Genomic DNA, 20,057 nt, shown 5'->3' with positions numbered 1-20,057 from the left:
TTTTCCTTAGCTTGCTGACCTTTCTCTTAAGGGCGTTTTCCTCCCTCTGTCTACCCTGGTAATGACTACCCTCTTTTCCATTCTTTTTTTTTTTTTTTAACTTTTATTTTAGGTTCAGGGGTACATGTAAAAGTTTGTTACATAGGTAAACTTATGCCACAGGGTTTTGTTCTACAGATTATGTCACCAGCTAGGTATTAAGCCCAGTACCCAATAGTCATCTTTTCTACTCCTCTCCCTCCACCCACCCTCCACCCTCAAGTAGACCCCAGTGTCTGTTGTTTCCTCCTTTGTGTTCGTAAGTTCTTATAATTTAGCTCCCGCTTATAAGTGACAACATGTGGTATTTGGTTTTCTGTTCCTGTATGATTTTACTAAGGACAATGACCTCTAGCTTCATCCATGTTCCTGCAGAAGACATGATCTTGTTCTGTTTTACGGCTGCTTAGTATTCCATGGTGTATATGTACCACGTTTTCTTGATCTAATCTGTCATTGATGGGCATTCAGGTTGATTCTATCTATTTGCTATTGTGAATAGTGCTGCAGTGAACATTCGTGTGCATGTGTCTTTATGATAGAATGATTTATATTCCTCTGGGTATACACCCAGTAATGGGATTGCTGGGTCAAATGGTAGTTCTGCTTTTAGCTCTTTGAGTAATTGCCATACTGCTTTCCATAATAGTTGAACTACTTTACACTCCCACCAACAGTGTATAAATGTTCCCTTTTCTCTGCAACCTAGCAGCATCTGTTATTTTCTGACTTTTTAATAATAACCATTCTAACCGCTGTGAGGTGATATCTCACTGTGGTTTGAATTTGCATTTCTCTAATAATTAGTGGCATTGAGCTTTTATATGCTTGTTGGCCGCATGTATGTTTTCTTTTGAAAAGTGTCTATTCATGTCCTTTGCCCGCTTTTTAACGGGGTTGTCTTTCCTTGTAAATTTAAGTTCCTTACAGATGCTCGATATTAGACCATTGTCAGATGCATAGTTTGCCAGTATTTTTTCCCATGTGTATGTTGTCCGTTTACTCTGCTGGTAGATTCTCTTGCTGTGCAGAAGCTCTTAAGTTTAATTAGATGCCACTTGTCAATTTTTGCCTTTGTTGCAATTGCTTTTGGTGTCTTTGTCATGAAATCTTTGCCCATTCTTTTTTTTTTTTTTTTTTTTTTTTTTTTTTTTTTTTGCAGACAAAGTCTCACTCTGTCACCCAGGCTGGAGTGCACTGGCATAATCTCGGCTCACTGCAACCTCCACCTCCTGGATTCAAGCAATTCTCCTGCCTCAGCCTCTGGAGAAGCTGGGACTACAGGCGCACACTGCCACACCCAGCTAATTTTTTGTATTTTAGTAGAGATGGAGTTTCACCATGTTGCCCAGGCTGGTCTCAAACTCCTGTGCTCAGGCAGTCCACCTGCCTCGGCCTCCCAAAGTGCTGGGATTACAGGTGTGAGCCACCGTGCCCAGCCTCTCTGTCCATTCTTATGTCCTGAAGGGTATTGCCTAGGTTGTCTTGTGGGATTTTTATAGTTTTGGGTTTTGCATTTAAGTCTTTAATCCATTGTGAACTGATTTTTGTACATGGTGTAATGAAGGGGTATTAAGCCCAGCTTCAATCTTCTGCATATGGCTAGCCAGTTATCCAAGCACCATTTATTGAATAGGAAGTCTTTTCCCCATTGATTGTCTTTGTCTAGTTTGTTGAAGATCAGATGTCTGTAGGCATGCAGCATTATTTCTGGGGTCTCTGTTTTGTTCCATTGATCTATGTGCCTGTTTTTGTAGCAGTACCATGCTGTTTTGGTTACCGTAACCCTATAGTATAGTTTGAAGTCGGGAAGCATAATTTCACCAGCTTTGTTCTTTTTGCTTAGGATTGCCTTGGCTATTCAGGCTCTTTTTTGGTTCCATATTATTATTATTTTCAGAGTCTCACTCTGTCACCCAGGCTGGAATGCAGTGTCACAATCTTGGCTCACAGCAACTTCTGCCTCCTGGTTTCAAGTGATTCTCTTGCCTCAGCCTCCCAAGTAGCTGGGATTACAGGTGCCTGCCACTATACCTGGCTAACTTTTGTAATTTTAGTAGAGACAGGATTTCACCATGTTGGCCAGACTGGTCTTGAACTCCCGACCTCAGGTGATCCACCTGCCTCAGCCTCCCAAAGTGCTGGGATTATAGGCATTAGGCACTGCACCTGACCCCATATTAATTTTAAAGTAGTTTCTTTTTTCTAGTTCTGTGAAGAATGTCATTGGTAGTTTGATAAGAATAGCATTGAATCTGTACGTTGCTTTGGATTGTATGGCCATTTTAATAATATTGATTTTTCCTATCCATGGGCATGGGATGTTTTTCCATTTGTTTGTGTCTTCTCTGATTTCTTTGAGCAGTGTTGGAGATCTCTCACTTCCCTGGTTAGTTGTATACCTAGGTATATTATTCTTTTTTTGTGGCAATTGTGAATGGTATTGCCTTTCTGATTTAGCTCTCAGCTTGACTGGTGTTGGTTTATAGGAATGCCAGTGATTTTTGTACATTGACTTTGTATCCTGAAACTTTGCTGAAGTTGTTTATCAGCTGAAGGAGCTTTTGGGCTGAGACTCTCTGCCTAGTTGTAATCATGTTACAGTATCTGAAAGAACCTTCTCTTGGCCGGGCGCAGTGGCTCACACCTGTAATCCCAGCACTTTGGGAGGCCAAGGCGGGTGGATCACCTGAGGTGAAGAGCTTGAGACCAGCCTGGCCAACATGGTGAAACCCCGTCTCTACAAAAAAAAAAAAAAAATTAACTGGGCATGGTGGCAGGTGCCTGTAATCCCAGCTACTCAGGAGGCTGAGGTAGGAGAATCTCTTGAACGCAGGAGGTGGAGGTTGCAGTGAGCAGAGATCACGCCACTGTACTCCAGCCTAGGTGACAAGAGCAAAACTCCATCTCAAAAAAAAAAAAAAAAAAAAAGAAGCTTCTCTTTCTCTTGCTTTCCATTGACAATTCCTCCCCACACTTTTCCTCCCTTCTCTGCAAAACTTCTTGAAAGTGTAGCCAGTATGCTGGACATTTGCTTCTCTGCCATTCATATCCTCCTTAGCACCTTCACCTTTTTGTCCTGCTCCTGGAGTTCTACCTGAAACAACTCTTGAAGCAATTCTTCTCTTTTGCCTTCTTACTTGTTCTGTCTTTGCAGTTCTTGTTGCCCAATATCTTCCCCCTGCCACCCACTTTTTTTTTTTTTGTGACAAGTTCTGATTCTGTTGCCCAGGCTGGAGTGCAGTGGCGTGATCACAGCTGACTGCAGCTTTAACCTCCTGGGTTTGAGCAATTCTCCCATCTCAGCCTCCCGAGTAACTGAGACCACAGGTACATGCCACTGAGGCAGGCTAATTTTTATTTTTATTTTTTGCAGAGATGGGGTCTCCCTACATTGTCCATGTTGTTCTTGAACTTTTGACCTCAAGCAATCCTCCTGCCTCAGACTCTCAAAGCCACAGTGCCCAGTCCCACATCTCCTTTTTGAAGCTATTTTTGTCTGGTTTTCATGACTTTGCTCTGGATTGTCACAAGACTAGTAAACTTCCGCAGATGTCGCTAAGTCTCTAACTTGATACTACACTTCTAGAGTGTGGCAGGACCTGGGACATGAACCCAGCTTAGACACGGGGAGGAAGTTGGTGTGAAGAAGGGAACGGGCACAATGGGAGCCAGGGGCCTGATTGGGAAGACTTCCTGGGAGTGCTGCCTTCCCTCTGTTCTGCTTCTCTTCCCATCTCTTACATCTTTTTCTTGCTTCCCTTTCTGGTCCCACTCCTTAAAGGTGGTAGGACCCAAGTTTCAGTGTTCTGTTCCCATTCAACCTTCTTATCCCTCCTAATGCTTCAATGATCATATCTACACAGATAACTGTCTCTTGACCTTTCTCCTGACCATCAGTCCATCATCTCCTACGACTTGCTAGGGACTTCCAACCACCTCCAGCCCACATCTCAAACTTAACTTTATGGGTGCCATTATTTCTTCGTACTGCCTTGCACTGTGGTCCTTTCCTCTCAATTCCTTCCACTCCATCTTCCTTCCACTTTCCCACCACCTCTCTCCTGCCTTCCCACTTCCGGTCCTCCCAATCTGTGCCTGGGCTCCTCATCCTGCTGCCTCTCTTTTCCCTCGGGGTCATCTTGCCCCCAAAGCCTACTTGGTTCAGATTCCCCGCTGCTTCAGAATCTTTAATGGCTCCTTCTTGGTGGTGAGAAAAAAGCTCAACCCCTTAGTTAGCCTGGCATTAGAGACCCTTCACAACCTGGCCTTCACCTTCATCTCTGAAGTCACCTCCTCTGGATTCTCGCCAAGATGAGCTGTCAGCTGCAGGTTGGGGGTTCTGTTAGACAAGCCATGTGGCTTGACTCTCAATTTTCCTCCTGCCTGAGAGACTCTCCCTGTCTTCTCTCCTCTTTGACAAAGACCAACTGAGCCCATAGTGGTTTTCTGCCTCCTCCAAAGTTCTAAATAACTTAAAAAAACGTGTCTCTGTGGACTCCCCAAAGAGCCAAGATCCCTGCAGGCAGAACCTGTATTTTATTTGGGTGCAGACAGTTTGCTGGGCAATCCAGTCCTGCTGGTTGCACTGCCAGTTACTAGCCATGCTGTGGGCACCTCTCTGCATCTCAGCTTCTTTGGTTTATTATAAAATTGGAATGATTCCTTCCTGCTTTCCCAAAATGTTGGTTGTAATAATCAAAAGAGCGAATGGATGAGAAAATGCTTTGAAACTCTAATAATAAGCAATGTCAGCTATTGTCAGTTTTCCTTTCCAATCCCTGGCTTGTCTGTCTGTCCGTATCCCTCTTTCATACTATAAACAATCAAGTGTAAAGCAGACTTCTCAGCTTTAAGCTTTGCCTGGAAAGAACAATGGCAAAGGACTATCACTCCTTAAGCCCCAGGACATAAGAAGATTACCAGCTGGGCACAGGGAGCTGGGATCCTTCTGCCAGGCTGCTCAGATGATGGGTGCCCGGAGGAGCAGGTACTTACCATCTGTCAAGGCATCTGGCTCATGCTCAAGAATGCAGCTCAGTTTCTCAGCTGACAACACACATCTGACCCAAGGTGTGAAGCTCAGGATCTCAGACATGTGTGATCCAGGATGATTCATTTCCCTGTATGGTCCTGTGAGAACACGTTCGCCTTACGCATTTTCTATTACTATCACGGCTGTCAGTGCAATGCAGATATTTAGTCTCTGCTCACTCTATTCGCCACCACTGCCAAATGGCTGATGCTGCTGAGGGCTTTTCTCAAACTGGCAGGTGTGTTCTCCTTGTCTCACGTGTGTTTCATTTCCCCTTCTCTATTTCTCCAAGGTTAGGATTAAAAAGAACACATTTATTTATTTATGACTTTATTTAGATATGTACAGTGCTGGATGGCGTGCAAGCCAATTTCATAGACTTATTCTTAGTTGGTCCTTATTCCTGTGAAGTTCACAGCCCTAAAATTTAAAATGTGAGGAATTGCAGGAAGTAGAAGAAATAATTGCACCTGGTATCCTGAACCATGTCACTGCAGACCTGCTTACCTACTGCCTTATCACATGTCCTCTGTTACGTGTGAGCCAGTCTCATCTATTCAAGTAGCATGTTATTTTTTTTTGAATTGATAGACTTTATTATTTCTTTTTATAGAGACAGAGTCTCTTTATATTGCCTAGGCTGGTCTCCTGGACACAAAGGATCCTCCTGCCTTGGCCTCCCAAAGTGCGGGGATTATAGGCGTGAACCACCATGCCCGCGCCTGACCACTAGACTTTTTTTTTTTCTTTTTTGAGATGGAGTTTTGCTCTTGTTGCCCAAGTTGGAGTGCAATGGCATGATCTCGGCTCACCACAACCTCCACCTCCTGGGTTAACTATATTTAAGAGCAGCTTTAGGTTTGCAGAAAAACTGAACAGAAAGTGTAGAGTTCCTGTATACTCCCTCCCCTTCCCCACAGCTTCCTCTATTATTAACATCTTGCATTGGGTTGCACATTTGTTACAACTGATGAGCTAATATTTATACATTACTATAAACTGAGGTCCATAGTTTACATTAGGGTTCACTCTTTGTGTTGTACATTCAATGGGTTTTGCCAAATACATAATGTCATGTATCCACTGTTACAGTATCCTGCTGAATGATTTCACTGCCCTAATAATCCCCTGCGCTCTATTCATCCCTTTTCCCTTCTCTTTGCCGCCAAGCAACCAGCTAATTTTTGCATCCCCCGCAGTGCCTAGCACTGCTTGTGTATCCAGGAGGTGCTAATTACATGCATAGATTGTTTGATGGCAACAGTAACCAAAGAGATGAAACCGTGGATTTAATGTCTATGTGGATATCAACACATAGTCTTGATGTACTCAGGCAGTGCTTCTAGAATCATCATCTGTAGCAAATCATGGGATGTTTCAAATCAGCTCTTCATGAGCAAGAAGGTGGAAAGCCTCTGGATTAGGACAAAATCTTCTCAGTGAGTGAAATGCTTTAGTCAGCGTCTCCTGGGAAAGGCTGTGGTTTGATCACGGTGTGCGGCTTTGCTGTTTCAAGGACGCTGGGGGCAAACCAGTCAGATGAGCTTCTGGCATTGACGTTGTGCAGGAGGGGCAGCTGGAGCTGTGGATGAGTGCACATTTCCTTGGGCGAGGGCTTTTGCAAGAGCCTCAAGGGCTGTCCATGCTATTAGTTCCCCAATAGTGCTAGCTTATTCAGTGTCATTTCCTGCAAGACAGGTAAAGAAAATAGATGATTTTGATTGTTAGAGAGAATGACTTTCTTTGATCAATGAATGGGAAAAAAGTTGCCTTCCTGACAAGATGATAAAACCTCTTTATAATACTTCATGCAAACTTCAGCTAAACCATCTTATTTCTCAGTTGAGGTAGTGAAATGCATAATTATAGAATAGGGGAAGGGAAGATAGAAACTAGCAATGATTGAGGGTTGCTACATAAGAAGCTGTTCAAATGCATTATGTCATTGGAGTCAGTTCTTGCATATATGCCTGAATGGAAAGAATTTTGCACAGATAACTTTTTTGAATGTCTACTTGGCTATAGAATTCACGTTCACTTGTTTTGATAGAGGGGCAGGCAGCTGCAGATTGACCTTTCCAATTCCATGGGAACCAGGCTTGTGATAAAGTCAGCTGTCAGTCACTAAGCAAAGCTCGACAGATGGGTGGTGGAAGATGATCTGGGAGCAAGGAGTATCTTTGGTGGATGATATGGTTTGGCTGTGTCCCCACCCAAATCTCATCTTGAATTGTAGTTCCATTAATTCTCATGTGTGGTGGGAGGAACTTGGTGGGAGGTAATTGAATCATGGGGGCAGTTACCTCCATGCTGTTCTCGTGATAGCAAGTGAGTTCTCATGAGATCTGATGGTTTTATAAGGGGCTTTCCCCCCTTCACTCAGCACTTCTCCTTCCTGCCACCATGTGAAGAACATGTTTGCTTCCCCTTCCGTCATGATCGAAAGTTTCCTGAGGCCTCCATAGCCATGCTGAACTGTAAGTCCATTAAACCTCTTTCCTTTATAAATTATCCAGTCTCAGGCATGTTTTTATTAGCAGCATGAGAACTAACACAGTGGAATTGTAAACTATTTCCAATGGTCATCACTGGTCTCCAGTCTCTGTTCTCACATACTGTAGCTTGGCCTCAGGGATGTATTCTCATCCTCTTCCCTTGCTGGAGCCTCCTCACCTGAGTGGCCCTTAGGAATGGGTAGCTATCAATCCAATGATATATTGTAAGGTTAAAAACACAGAGGCTAAATAGATCCTTGGAGACTAAAAAAGGAAGTTGCTCAATATTGCCTCAAGATTTTAATGATGTACTTTCAGACCCCTAAGTTTCCTTATGTACCACATATACATACACTTCAGTTCAAACTCTGGCTGTTTAGAAGGCTAGTTGAGCTGTAATGACTCGTTGTTCTTTGAGAAAGCACAAAAAGCTGACTGGAGTCAAAGCAAAAGAAGTAGTGATTGCCTTTTCTCAGTAGGCAATAAGTGAAGGGAAGTGGTAATCATATTCTCAGAGGTTTCAGGCCAAAGACTTGGAGATGCCAACCCATTGTGAAGAGAAGGTCAGGTAACAAGAGCCTTCAAAACCAGACCAAGATGATCAAAGTAAAAATTCCTTAGCCACCCTCCCCACCCCTATGCATCAGAGCTGAGCCTCAGACACTGAAGGAGGGCAGCCTGGAATCCAGGTGGCTCCCTATAGTGAGTTCCGCACAGCAGTGGGCTCCATGCTGTGTTCACACATTAATAAAAAGAATATGTCTCTTTAGTCCTTCCTTCCCTCTCCCTCCCTCCCTCCTTTCTTCCTTCCTTCCTTCCTTCCTTCCTTCCTTTCTTTCTTTCCTTCTTTCCTTCCTTCCTTCCTCTCTCTCCTTCCTTCCTTCTTCTCCTTCCTTCCTTCCTTTCTTTCTTTCTTTCTTTCTTTCTTTTCTTTCTTTCTTTCTTTCTTTCTTTCCTTCTTTCTTTCTCTCTCTCTCTCCTTCCTTCCTTCCTTCCTTCCTTCCTCCTTCCTTCCTTCCTTCTTTCTTTCTTTCTTTCTTTCTTTCCTACTTTCTTTCCCTCTCTTTGACAGAGTTTTGCTCTTGTCGCCCAGGCTGGAGTGCAGTGGCGTGATCTTGGCTCACTGCAACCTCCACCTCCCAGGTTCAAGTGATTCTCCTGCCTCAGCCTTCCTAGTAGCTGGGATTACAGACGCCTGTCACTATGCCCAGCCAATTCTTGTATTTTTAGTAGAGACGGGGTTTCACTATGTTGGCCAGGCTGGTCTCAAACTCTTGACCTCAAGTGATCCACCCACCTCAGCCTCCCAAAGTGCTGGGATTACAGGCATAAGCCCCCATGCCCGGCCTCATATTTCTTTTAAAATAAATTATATACATTGTTTTAAATTGTAAAAATCCAAAACGCCAAAAAATTTTAAAAGAATGAGATAAATAGTATCTTCAAATGATTTAAAAAATGGTATATAATAGTTAGATTTAGACTTGGCTTCATATAAGAGAAAACAACTAACGGTGGCATAAACAAGATAACAATTTTTCTCTGTTCCATAAAGGAACTCTAAAGGAAGGCAAGCCAGGGGCGATATGGCAACTCCACAAATTTGTCATGGAACCAGACTAATTCCAGTTATCTGCTTTGCCATTCTTAAGCTGTGGCTTTGTCTTCAAGGTTCAAGATGGCGTCTAGAGCTCAGCCATTGTATCCATAGTCCTAGATGCCCGATGAATGAAAGAAAAGTCTCCTCTTCCCCTTTAAGATTTCTTTAAGTCCCATAAAACATTTTGAAACCAGATCGGAAGTATTTCAACCTTTTGATTCCAACCTAGAAATCCCCCAAGGAGTGCTCTACCCTGTGAAATCATCTCTTCCCCATGTTGTCATGATCCTGCCCACATGTGCTCTGTTGCCAAGCCTTGGATTTCATTTCTGGAATAATGCCTTGCTCAATATTAGAACCACTTTAGTTAGAATTTGGGGGAGGCAGCATGATTGAAGAACGTGAGTGTTGTTGACGACAGTATTATTGGTGAAAGTAGCTCCAGTTCCACAACTTACGATCTGAGGCATCATGGGGCCATTCATGTAACAGGCTTTCAGAACAGAGAGAACTTTGGTAGACTAATCAAGATGAGATAGGTTATCCGGTGGCAACAAAGACACCTGCATCTCAGTAGCTTAATTCAATGTATGCTTCCTTTTCTCTTGTTCATGTTTTATGTTCTATAGAAGTTTACAGGCGAGATCCTACTTCCAGAGGCTCTCGGGATCGAGGCTGACAGAAGCTCCATCTGAAAACTTACTTTTAATACTATAGAGGCAGGAAAAGAGTGATGAATCAAGCCCTGGCTTCTAAAGCTTCTGCCCAGATGTGAAGCATATCCCCTCTGCTCACATTTCACTGACCAAAGCCAGTCACGTGGCCATCTTCAGCTTCAAAGAGGTTGGGAAGGCATTCCCACTGTGTGTCTGGATGCCAGCAACTCAGAAATATTTGGTGAGTACCTCTGTGGCTACTGGTAGTTCTCATGCCTATGTCGAGTTTTGTCCTCTGAAAGGCCAAATCCGAAATTCAAAATCTTACAAACAGGTTTATACTTGAAAACGGGTAAACATTCTCGTAACATGAAGCTTAATAATATTCATGAGCTTATTTTTGGAAACTCTGTGCATCACACCTAAAAGGGAAGCTCCCTGGCTTCCTCAGCTCAGAGACTCTCTCGTTAGTTGGTCCCTAAGACCATAGTTGGAGACTGGTCCTACCTGCTATGGAAGTTTCACTGGCCAGGGCAAAATAAAAAAGAAAGAAAAAACCAGGATAAATGAGTCTTTGAGAAAGCAAAATTCACTCTTTTCAGGGAAGTGTCCTAGCTTCTATCACATATTTATTATATTTTGAGGTTAAAAAAGACTTTTCTTTATGAAATGGTGGCGATGGTAGTTGGTAGAAGTTTTTTTTTTTTTTTTTTTTAAAGAAATGTATGGTCGGGTGTGGTGGCTCACGCCTGTAATCCCAGCACTTGGGGAGGCTCAGGCAGGCAGATCACCCAAGGTCAGGAAAAGACCAGCCTGGCCAACATGGTGAAACCCCGTCTCTACTAAAAATACAAAATTAGCCTGGGATGGTGGCGTGCGCCTGTAATCCCAGCTACTTGGGAGGCTGAAGCAGAAGAATTGCTTGAGCTCAGGAGGCAGAGGTTGCAGTGAGTCAAGATCGAACCATTGCACTCCAGCCTGGGCAAAAAAGAGCAAAACTCCATCTAAAAAAAAAAAAATACATATATATATATATATACACACATACATACATATATAAATTTACTTGGCAAAATAAAATGTGTCATTATGTATCTCCCCTTCTTGTTTTTTCTTAAGTTTTTGGCAACCAGCTATGAAACAAAGTTTAAAAGCCACTCATCTGGTTTCCCCTTTGTTTTCAAAGAACGAAGCTAGGAAATAAAGTGATGTATCCCAAAACACACACATTTAACTGGAGAAAGAACCCCTAATCAATTCTTGAATTCAAATTTCAAACTGGCTTTGGCATGAATCTTTCTTCCCCTGGAATAGCCTTACAGAGACCTGATCATTAACAGCATTTGCAAGAGAATATTAAAGCACACGATTACTTTATTCACTGTGTAACACATGAGGAATACAGACGAGATGGGAAAAATGTGAGTGGCTTAACGTCAAGCACTTCATTAATGAGACAAACTCCGGACTTTGGACAGTGGTCCACTTACAGGCACTGTCTTTGAAACTGCCTGCAGAGCCTCCTGAGATCTTCTAATGTGGCTGTTCAATTGGGGCATTTAAAAGCTCCTGAGCGTTGCATGTGCATCAGTTTTGGGGGATGGGGAGGTCCCCTGTCTCTTATTAAGAAGACACAAGCCAGGAATTTATGCTGATCAGACAATATAAACATAAACTGTGAGAGGATTGGGTCAGAAAACGAATGAAGAGGGGTTGGCCAGAAGATTAAAAATCAGAAAAAGAGGCTTGAAATTGCTGAGCTTTCTAATGATAATAAGGTTGCCACCTATTATTATGGCCATTCATGTTGTCCCCTGTATATGAGAGCTGTGAGAGTGCCAAAGTGTTACCTGTCAGGGGTCACACGAGACAATCAATGTGAAAGATGGAAAGAGAGGGCTGGTGCCTATCACCTAAGAATGATAGGTGATATGGCCGAGGTGATAACCAGTGAGACGGGGGCGAGTATCTCTTCCTTGGTGGAAGCTGGAGTAAATATAGACACGGATAGAGAACAAAGTCTACTTATTCAAAACAGAGCAGCCAGGGGAAGAGCACTCCTCCCACAGGGAACTATTTAATTGTGAATAAATCTCTGACTGGAGAGATTCTGAGTTAGTGGGATTAGCTGTTCCTATATTACATGTGGTAAATTGGCAAAAACAGGTTTAAACCATTGAGTGGTAGGTCTTTATGTAGAGTAAAATTAATGTGCCCTTCCTTAATGGCCTTAGCTCTTTGACCCTGTAAACACATTTTGAGTGCCACATCCGAGCAGAGGCTAATCACTGGGAGGTAGTTTCAGGCATCTCGGGATCACAGGTCTGGAGCAGGAGCCTGCAGCCGCTCTGCAAGTTTCCCATGAATTATCTCACTATTGTGGCTTTAAGACAATATGCACTGCAAAAGGAAGGTTATTTATATTATATATTTAGCCTAACACTAGGATAACATCCTTTGGCATGGCCACTATCTGATGGTATTTGAAACTGAACCAACTTCCTATTTCCAGGCATTAACTAATGAGAGTCTTCATGTTGTCTAATGTTATTTCCTGAGTTGAAGACTGATTTCTTTTTCCCAATTCATTCACATTTCTTTAAAGAAAAGATCTCCTTTAAACAATTAAATTTCCCAGAATTGTTTAAGCATTGTTATTGTTCTCAATGAGAGTATTTCCTATTTAACTCTAGTTATGTAACTTGATGGGAATTTTCTTGAGTATCTATCATTGCCACACTCAGAGAATTTGCAGGACACTTGACAGATAAATCAACCAGCCTGTCAAGAGCCAGAATCTTAATTTAGATCATTCATTCCAACAAGTCTCTGGCCAGACAGGATGCAAAAATGAATAACGCATGACATTTGCCCTCAAAGAGCTTACAATTTAGAAGGGGAGATGAAAAGGTACATTGATTATATATAAAACATGATTGTCATAGGCCACCTTCTCCCCTCTCACCTTCCTCTGGAAATAAAATTAAGGAAAGGAGGAGAGAATATTATGCATGAAAATGCAGCATACTTGTTAGCTAAGTATAAGTCTCATTATATGAATGGAGAGTGACAGTTTGTATTCAGGCATCAGAAAATGCCGTTTGGTTTAGTGAGAGAACAGTATTTGGTTGTGGGTAGGAATATGGGCTCTACAGCCAGATTCCCTGGGCTCAAATCCCTGCTCGGCCACTTACTATGTTTGAGATTTTGAGTAAGTTCTAATCTTCTGTGCCTCAGTTACCTCATCTAGAAATGGATATAAAATCAGATTATTGTAAAGGTGAAGTACCTTTAACAAGTTTAAATTGTATAGAATAGTGTCTGGCATGTTGTAAGTGTCCATGAGTTATTATTAGTAAACTTCTAAGAGATTCCCATATTCTTAAACACAATTTTTGGTAGTGATAATATTTTATTTCCATTTAAATGTGGTAAAAAAGAAAAGCCATCATATTTACCATGCTTATGTGTAGAGGTCGGTAGTATTAATTTATTCACACTGTTGTGCAATGGATCTTTAGAGCTTTTTTTTTTGAGACAGAGTCTTGCTCTGTCATCACACTGGAGTGCAGTGGCGCGATCTCGGCTCACTGTAACCTCTGCCCCCCAGGTTCAAGCAATTCCCCTGCTTCAGCCTCCCAAGTAGCTGGGACTACAGATGCACGCCACCATGCCCAGCCAATTTTTGTACTTTCAGAAGAGACGGGGTCTCACCATGTTGGCCAGGATGGTCTCGATCTCTTGACCTTGTGATCTGCCTGCTTCAGCCTCCCAAAGTGCTGGGATTTCAGGCACTAGCCACTGTGCCCGGCCCTTTAGAACCTTTTATTTTACAAAACTTTTTTTTAAAAGGATACTCTATATCCTTTAAACTACATCTCTTCATTTTCCCCTTCCCCAGTCCCCAGCAGCCATCAGTTTACTTTCTGTTTCCAGGAATCTTACTTCTTAGTTACTTCATATAAGTGGAATCACATAGTATTTGTGACCTGGCAAAAGAGTTATACATTTTACTTCCTCTGAGCGCCTAGATTCTGGCTACCTCTAGTATTTCATGTTCATTGACTGTGTAAATGTAATCTGTAGATATGCATAATTTCAATACAACAGAGCAACTGCTGACCCTGTTAGTGATGCAAAGATTCTAGGCTGTGACCTCAGATTGTGTCAGCATGGCATTACTCTATTTCCAATCTCATGAAGACTTTGGTAGTATTCACAAGAAAGAGTTGTCCAGTAATTTAAATTTAAAAGATTGATAGAACAATCATCCCTTCATCATTTGCTCTTCGTTATCCTCTCTGTGGACAACCTTTACATGTGTTAACAGCCAGAACTTAGAAGCAGAGGGAAACTATAGATGTCATGTGTTTACTTGCAGGCAGCAGGATTCCTGGTGCCTAACCTTCACCATGACATTTAAAGTAGGCACCATTGGGGATGGCTGCCCAAAGTGATGGTCTCTACTTGCCCCTCATTCAGGGTTGGTTTCCCGGGGGCTATACTTGTCTTGTGTTCCTATGGGGTCCACTTCTTCAGTTACACTTGATGACCTGAGAGAGGGACTCCTGACCTACTGAGCTCACTAGGATCTTGCTCCTAAAGATCCAGAATCGGCTCCAAGAGGGTCAAGCTCTTCACATGGCTGGATTACAAACAGGTAAACTTGGAAGCAACTGGAAGCAGACGTGCAGAAAAAAGTAGGGATGATCAAGACTTCCAGGGTCCTTCTGGCTTTCCAGAGCTGGTTCTAGTGTTTCCAGAAGACCTGCTTCCTTATGCCTTCAGGCCCCATGAAATGACTCCTGTTTCCTCACCAAAATTTGTTTTACTTAAGTTAGAGTATATTGGTTTTGGTTAGTTGCAATTAAGAGTGCTAATTAATACAGCATTGTGTTGGAATGAGAAAGCTGTCAAAAAACTAAAGGAAGACTGCTATAGTACCCACACCAGAGATTTGGAGTTGGGAGGTTTATCAGCGAGGGATCAATTGGAGAAGGAGAACCACTATGAGTATTGTGGAATAAGGAATGTATTATAGGAATTAGACCTCACACCATTGTGAGAAGAACTGGAGAAGCAGAAGTCTAAAAAGGGAGCTGAAGGATCTGAGAAAAGTGTTTAACCAGCCCTGTGTGGGTGAATGAGTTGGGGCTTACAGAAAATCTGAGAGCTATGTATGTACAGCTGTTGGAGGAGGACTGTGAAGGGGCTGGTATAGACAGCTACAGAAGGTTGATGGTTCTGTGTCTCCTTTCTCTGTGAATGTGCAGAGAAGCATCTCACAGGGAGCCTGGGGCTGCTATTGGTCCATGGAGCTAGTAGTTGAGGAGGAGACCTGGGCATGGAATAGGGAGAGGTAGGGCAAACTGGAAACCACCAGCACCTTTGCCTCTGTCTCTGACTGTCTCCAACCAACAGTAACCTTAGAACAAAATGACTACTGCTCACTGCCACCTCCCAAATATTATTCTTTTGGCCGAGTGTAGCTGGGATCCATTCAAAGAAGGTGATTCTGCCAAACATAGATCCCAGAATAATCAAGGTGAAAATAGAATAATCCTGCACACAGATCTTTGATAAGACTAGGACTATATAATACATAACAGCTAGGAAAAAAATATATAAATTTTCCCCAAGTGCTTCTAATGAACAAACATATTTGGGAACCATATCCACCAAGCCTAGTCAACTAAATTAAAAGCTGGAGTTATCTTAGATGCTTTCCTCTCAATTACCCTCAACATCTAGTTACCGAGTTTCATATAATTTTACTTCCTAAGTGTCTCTTGAATACGGCCCCATTTTCTCTCTTTCTCTCTTACTCTCTCTCCTCTCATTTTGACACAAGGTCTTACTTTGTCATCCAGGCTGGAGTGCATCGACATGAACATGGCTTACTGCAGCCTCAACCTCCCAGACTCAAGTGATCCTCCTGCCTCAGCCCCCAAGTAGCTGGAAATACAGGTGCATGGCACCATACCCAGCTAATTTTTTTTTTTAGAGATGGGGTTTCACCATGTCACCCAGACTGGTCTTGAACTCCTAGACTCAAGTGTTCCATCGTATTGGCTTCCCAAAGTGCTGGGATTATAGGTGTGAGCCACCGCGCTCAGCCAGTCATATCTTCTCCATCCTCATTACAAATGCTCATGGTCTCTTACCTGGAACTCCTACCTGTTTCCTAATCAGTCTTTCTGCATCTACCACAAATCTGTCCATACTACCACTACAGAAGGGGGTCCAAACCCTCACTGTACTTTAGAATCACCTGGAGGACTTAAAAAAATCCATTGCCTGGGCCCCGCTCTGGACCATATATCAGACCCTCTCACAGCAACTTTCTATGGTACCACTGTTACCTTTGCTTTGCAGATGAGCAGACTGAGACTTAGCAGAGGGTTAAATAACTTTTCAAGGTCCACAGCTGAGAAGTAGTGGAGCTCAGATACGGTGCTGTTATCTGAGTGCAGAGCATATCCTCCTAACCACATAGTATGACGCCTTCCAGACCATGCCACAGGGCTAATGAGATGGTTGGTAGGACCAGTAGTGGAGGTATGGACACAATTAGAAGTATAGAATCGAGGGGAAAAGAATGGGAATGGTGTTCAATTTGGTTGGTTTGAATGGATTCTTAGACAACCAAGTGGTGCTGTTCAGGGGGCAGTTGGAAATACAATGAAGCTCAGTCTAATTTCAGGCTATGAAGGATGGACAGGAGGAAATGGATACAAAAGACAGTTCCGAGGTGGAAAGGACAGGATCCAATGGCTGAGTGAAAGGGATGAAGGTGACGGGGGATGTAGGATTGGCTGGGAATACAAGAAGAGAGTCAAGCTATCTTGAAGAAAAGTTTAATACAGGAAAGGCAGCAGTTTTGGGAATGTGCTGGAGAGGACCATGAGAATCGTTTTGGCAATATTAACTTTGAGAACCTAGCAGACTCTGTAATTTGGAAATATGAATCTGGAGTTTGAGAGAGAGGTTGCAGTCAGGGATTCTGACTGAGGTTGCATTGGGTGCCTGAAACCCTGGAAGTGGATGAGAGGGATGAGTAAGTTCAAGAACGAGAGATGCTCAAGAAAAGAAGCAGGCCATGGATTCAATTCTGGGGAGGTCCAAGATAAGGTGTGGGTAGAAGGGGAGAAACCAATGGAGGAGACCCAAAGAAAGGAGTGAGCAAGTGGGAGGAGGACAGAAGATATATAGATAGATAGATAGATAGATAGATATACAGAAGAGAAAGAGACAGAGAGAGGAGAAAGGGAGAAACAGAGAGAGATAAAGAGAAAGAGGAGAAAGAGATAGAAAAAGAGAGAGAGAGAAGGAAAAGATAGAGAAAGGCGAGAGAGAGAGAGAGAAGAGAAAGATTAATTTTAAGGAACTGGCTCACTTGATTTTAAGGTCTAGCAAGTTTGAAATTTGAAGGGCAGGCTCCTAGGCTAAAAATTCAGGCAGGATTTGAGGTCTCTCTCTCTCTGTCTCTCTCTTTATTGAGACAGGGTCTCACTCTATTAGCCCAGGCTGGAAGACAGTGGTGCAATCACTGCTCACGGCAGCCTCGACCTCCTGAGCTAGAGTGATCCTCCTGCTTCAGCCTCCCAAGTAGCTGGGACTACAGGTACAGGCCACTGTGCTGGCTAATTAATTTTTTTTTTCTTTGTAGAAAGGGTTTCGCCAAGCAATGGGTAAAGAATTTCCTAAATGGTGATGGGATAACTGGCTAGTCATATGCAGAAGATTGAAACTGGACTCCTACCTTACACTTTATACAAAGTTAACTAAAGATGGATTAAAGACTTAAATGTAAAACCCAAAACTATAAAATCCCTGCAAGACAACCTAGGCAATATCATACAGGACATAGGCATGGGCAAAGATTTCATAATGAAGATGCCAAAAGCAAAAATTGGCAAATGGGATCTAATTAAACTAAAGAGCTTCTGAACAGCAAAAGAAACTATCAACAGAGTAAACAGACAACCTACAGAATGGGAAAACAATTTTCCAAACTGTGATCTAACAAAGATCTAATATCCAGCATCTTATAAGAAACTTATATTTACAAGAAAAAAACCAAACAACCCAATTAAAATGTGAGCAAAGGACATGAACAGACACTTTTCGAAAGAAGACATACACGCGGACAATAGTCATGAAAAAAAGCTCAACATCACTGATTATCAGATAAATGCAAATCAAAACCACAATGAAACACTATCTAACACTGGTCAGAATGGCTATTATTATTATTATTACTATTATTATTTTGAGACAGAGTCTCCCTCTGTTGCCCAGGCTGGCGTGCAGTGGTGCAATCTGCTCACTGCAAGCTCCGCCGCCTCCCGGGTTCACGCCATTCTCCTGCCTTAGCCTCCCTAGAAGCTGGGACTAGAGGTGCCCGCCACCACGCCCGGCTAATTTTTTTGTATTTTCAGTAGAGACGGGGTTTCACCATGTTCACCAGGATGGTCTTAATCTCCTGACCTCGTGATCCGCCCGCCTCGGCCTCCCAAAGTGCTGGGATTATAGGTGTGAGCCACCGCGCCCAGCCTAGAATGGCTATTATTAACAACTCAAAAAATAACAGATGCTGGAGAAGTTGTGGAGAAAAAGGAACACTTTTACACTGTTGGTGGGAGTGTAAATTAGTTCAGCTGTTGTGGAAGACAGTGTGGTGATTCCTCAAAGACCTAAAGACAGAAATACTGTTTGACCCAGCAATCCTATGACTGGGTATACACCCAAAGGAATATACATAATTCTTTTACAAAGACACATGTACACACGTGTTCATTGAAGCACTATTCACAACAGCAAAGATATGGAATCAATCTAAATGCCCATCAATGATAGGCTGGATAAAGAAAATATAGTACATATATACCATGGAATACTATGCAGCCATAAAAAAGAATGGGATCATGTCCTTTAAAGGGACATGGATGGAGCCAGAGGCCATTATCCTTAGCAAACTAACAGAAGAAGAGAAAACCAAACACAGCATGTTCTCACTTATAAGTGGGAGATAAATGATGAGAACACATGGACACATAGAGGGGAACAGCACACACTGGTGCCTTTTGGAGGGTGGAGGGTCGGAGAAGGGAGAGGATCAAGAAAAACAACGAATGAGCACTAGGCTTAATACCTGGGTGACAAAATACTCTGTACAGCAAACACCCATGACACAAGTTTACCTACGTAACAAACTGATCTTAAAATAAAAATTAAACAAAAAAGAGGGTCTTATTATGTTGCCCAGGCTGGTCTCAAACTTCTGGACTCAAGTGAATGTCCCACCTTGGCCTCCCAAAGTGCCCGGCCTTAGATATTCATACATTTATTTATTTTTAGAGACATGGTGGGGGTGTGGGGGGTCTCTCTCTGTCACCTGGGCTGGAGTGCAGTGGCCCCATCATAGCTCACTGAAGCCTTGAACTCCTGGGCTCAAGCAATCCTCCCACCTAAGCCTGCCGAGTAGCTGGGACTACAGGAGTGCACTACCATGCCGGGCAAACACACTGATTTTAAGCACAACGGTGTGCTTTCAGTCTTAAGGATCTTCAGCTTTTGAAGGACCTCAGCTTTCCTCTAGTTCTAACTCCTCTCGTTCTGAGGAGATCCTTTCCATGCCTGCAGAACGTCTCCCCAACTCTTCATCTTCTTCACAGTTCTCCCTCCTATCCCTGAACCATCTGCAAGAGGTTTTGTGGCAAGCCTCTGGCACATGGCACATTCTATCTCATGTTGTGATTTGGTTTTCTATGCACGTGGTCTCTCCTTCTAGCCTGGAGGTGAGCTGCTTAATGACAAAGAGCCCATGTGTAGCCCTTCCTTGTACCCATTGTCCTATAGCAGGTGCTACCTAGGGGGTGCTCCAGTAGCTTCCTTGAATGAACCAAAGAGAAGGGGTGAAGGGGATGAGTCAGTTGCCTAGGAGCTTGCATGGACTCCTGTGTCCTGGAACCAGCCTGGAGCTGCTGGAAGATGCTAGAAGTTGGAATCTCATCTCATTTCTAAACATCTGCTCCCACTCATCTCTTTCCAGGGTCATCAGTCATCCCCACTCCGCCTCCCCGCCCCCACTTTGTATAAAGGACTCCCTCAGATCCTTGCATCTTCTCCATCACTGTGTGGTCACTTCTCAAATCACGCGTCTGGAAGGCACCCTCCTGTACCCCATCCTGGAGGCTTCCTGCACTTCCCTCTTGTTTCCTCCAGAAATG

Source organism: Trachypithecus francoisi, unplaced genomic scaffold, assembly GCF_009764315.1.
Source record: "Trachypithecus francoisi isolate TF-2019V2 unplaced genomic scaffold, Tfra_2.0 Lachesis_group5, whole genome shotgun sequence".
Lineage (NCBI taxonomy): Eukaryota > Metazoa > Chordata > Mammalia > Primates > Cercopithecidae > Trachypithecus > Trachypithecus francoisi.
The sequence above is the reverse complement of the archived record's forward strand: the minus strand, read 5'-3'. Positions refer to the sequence as shown.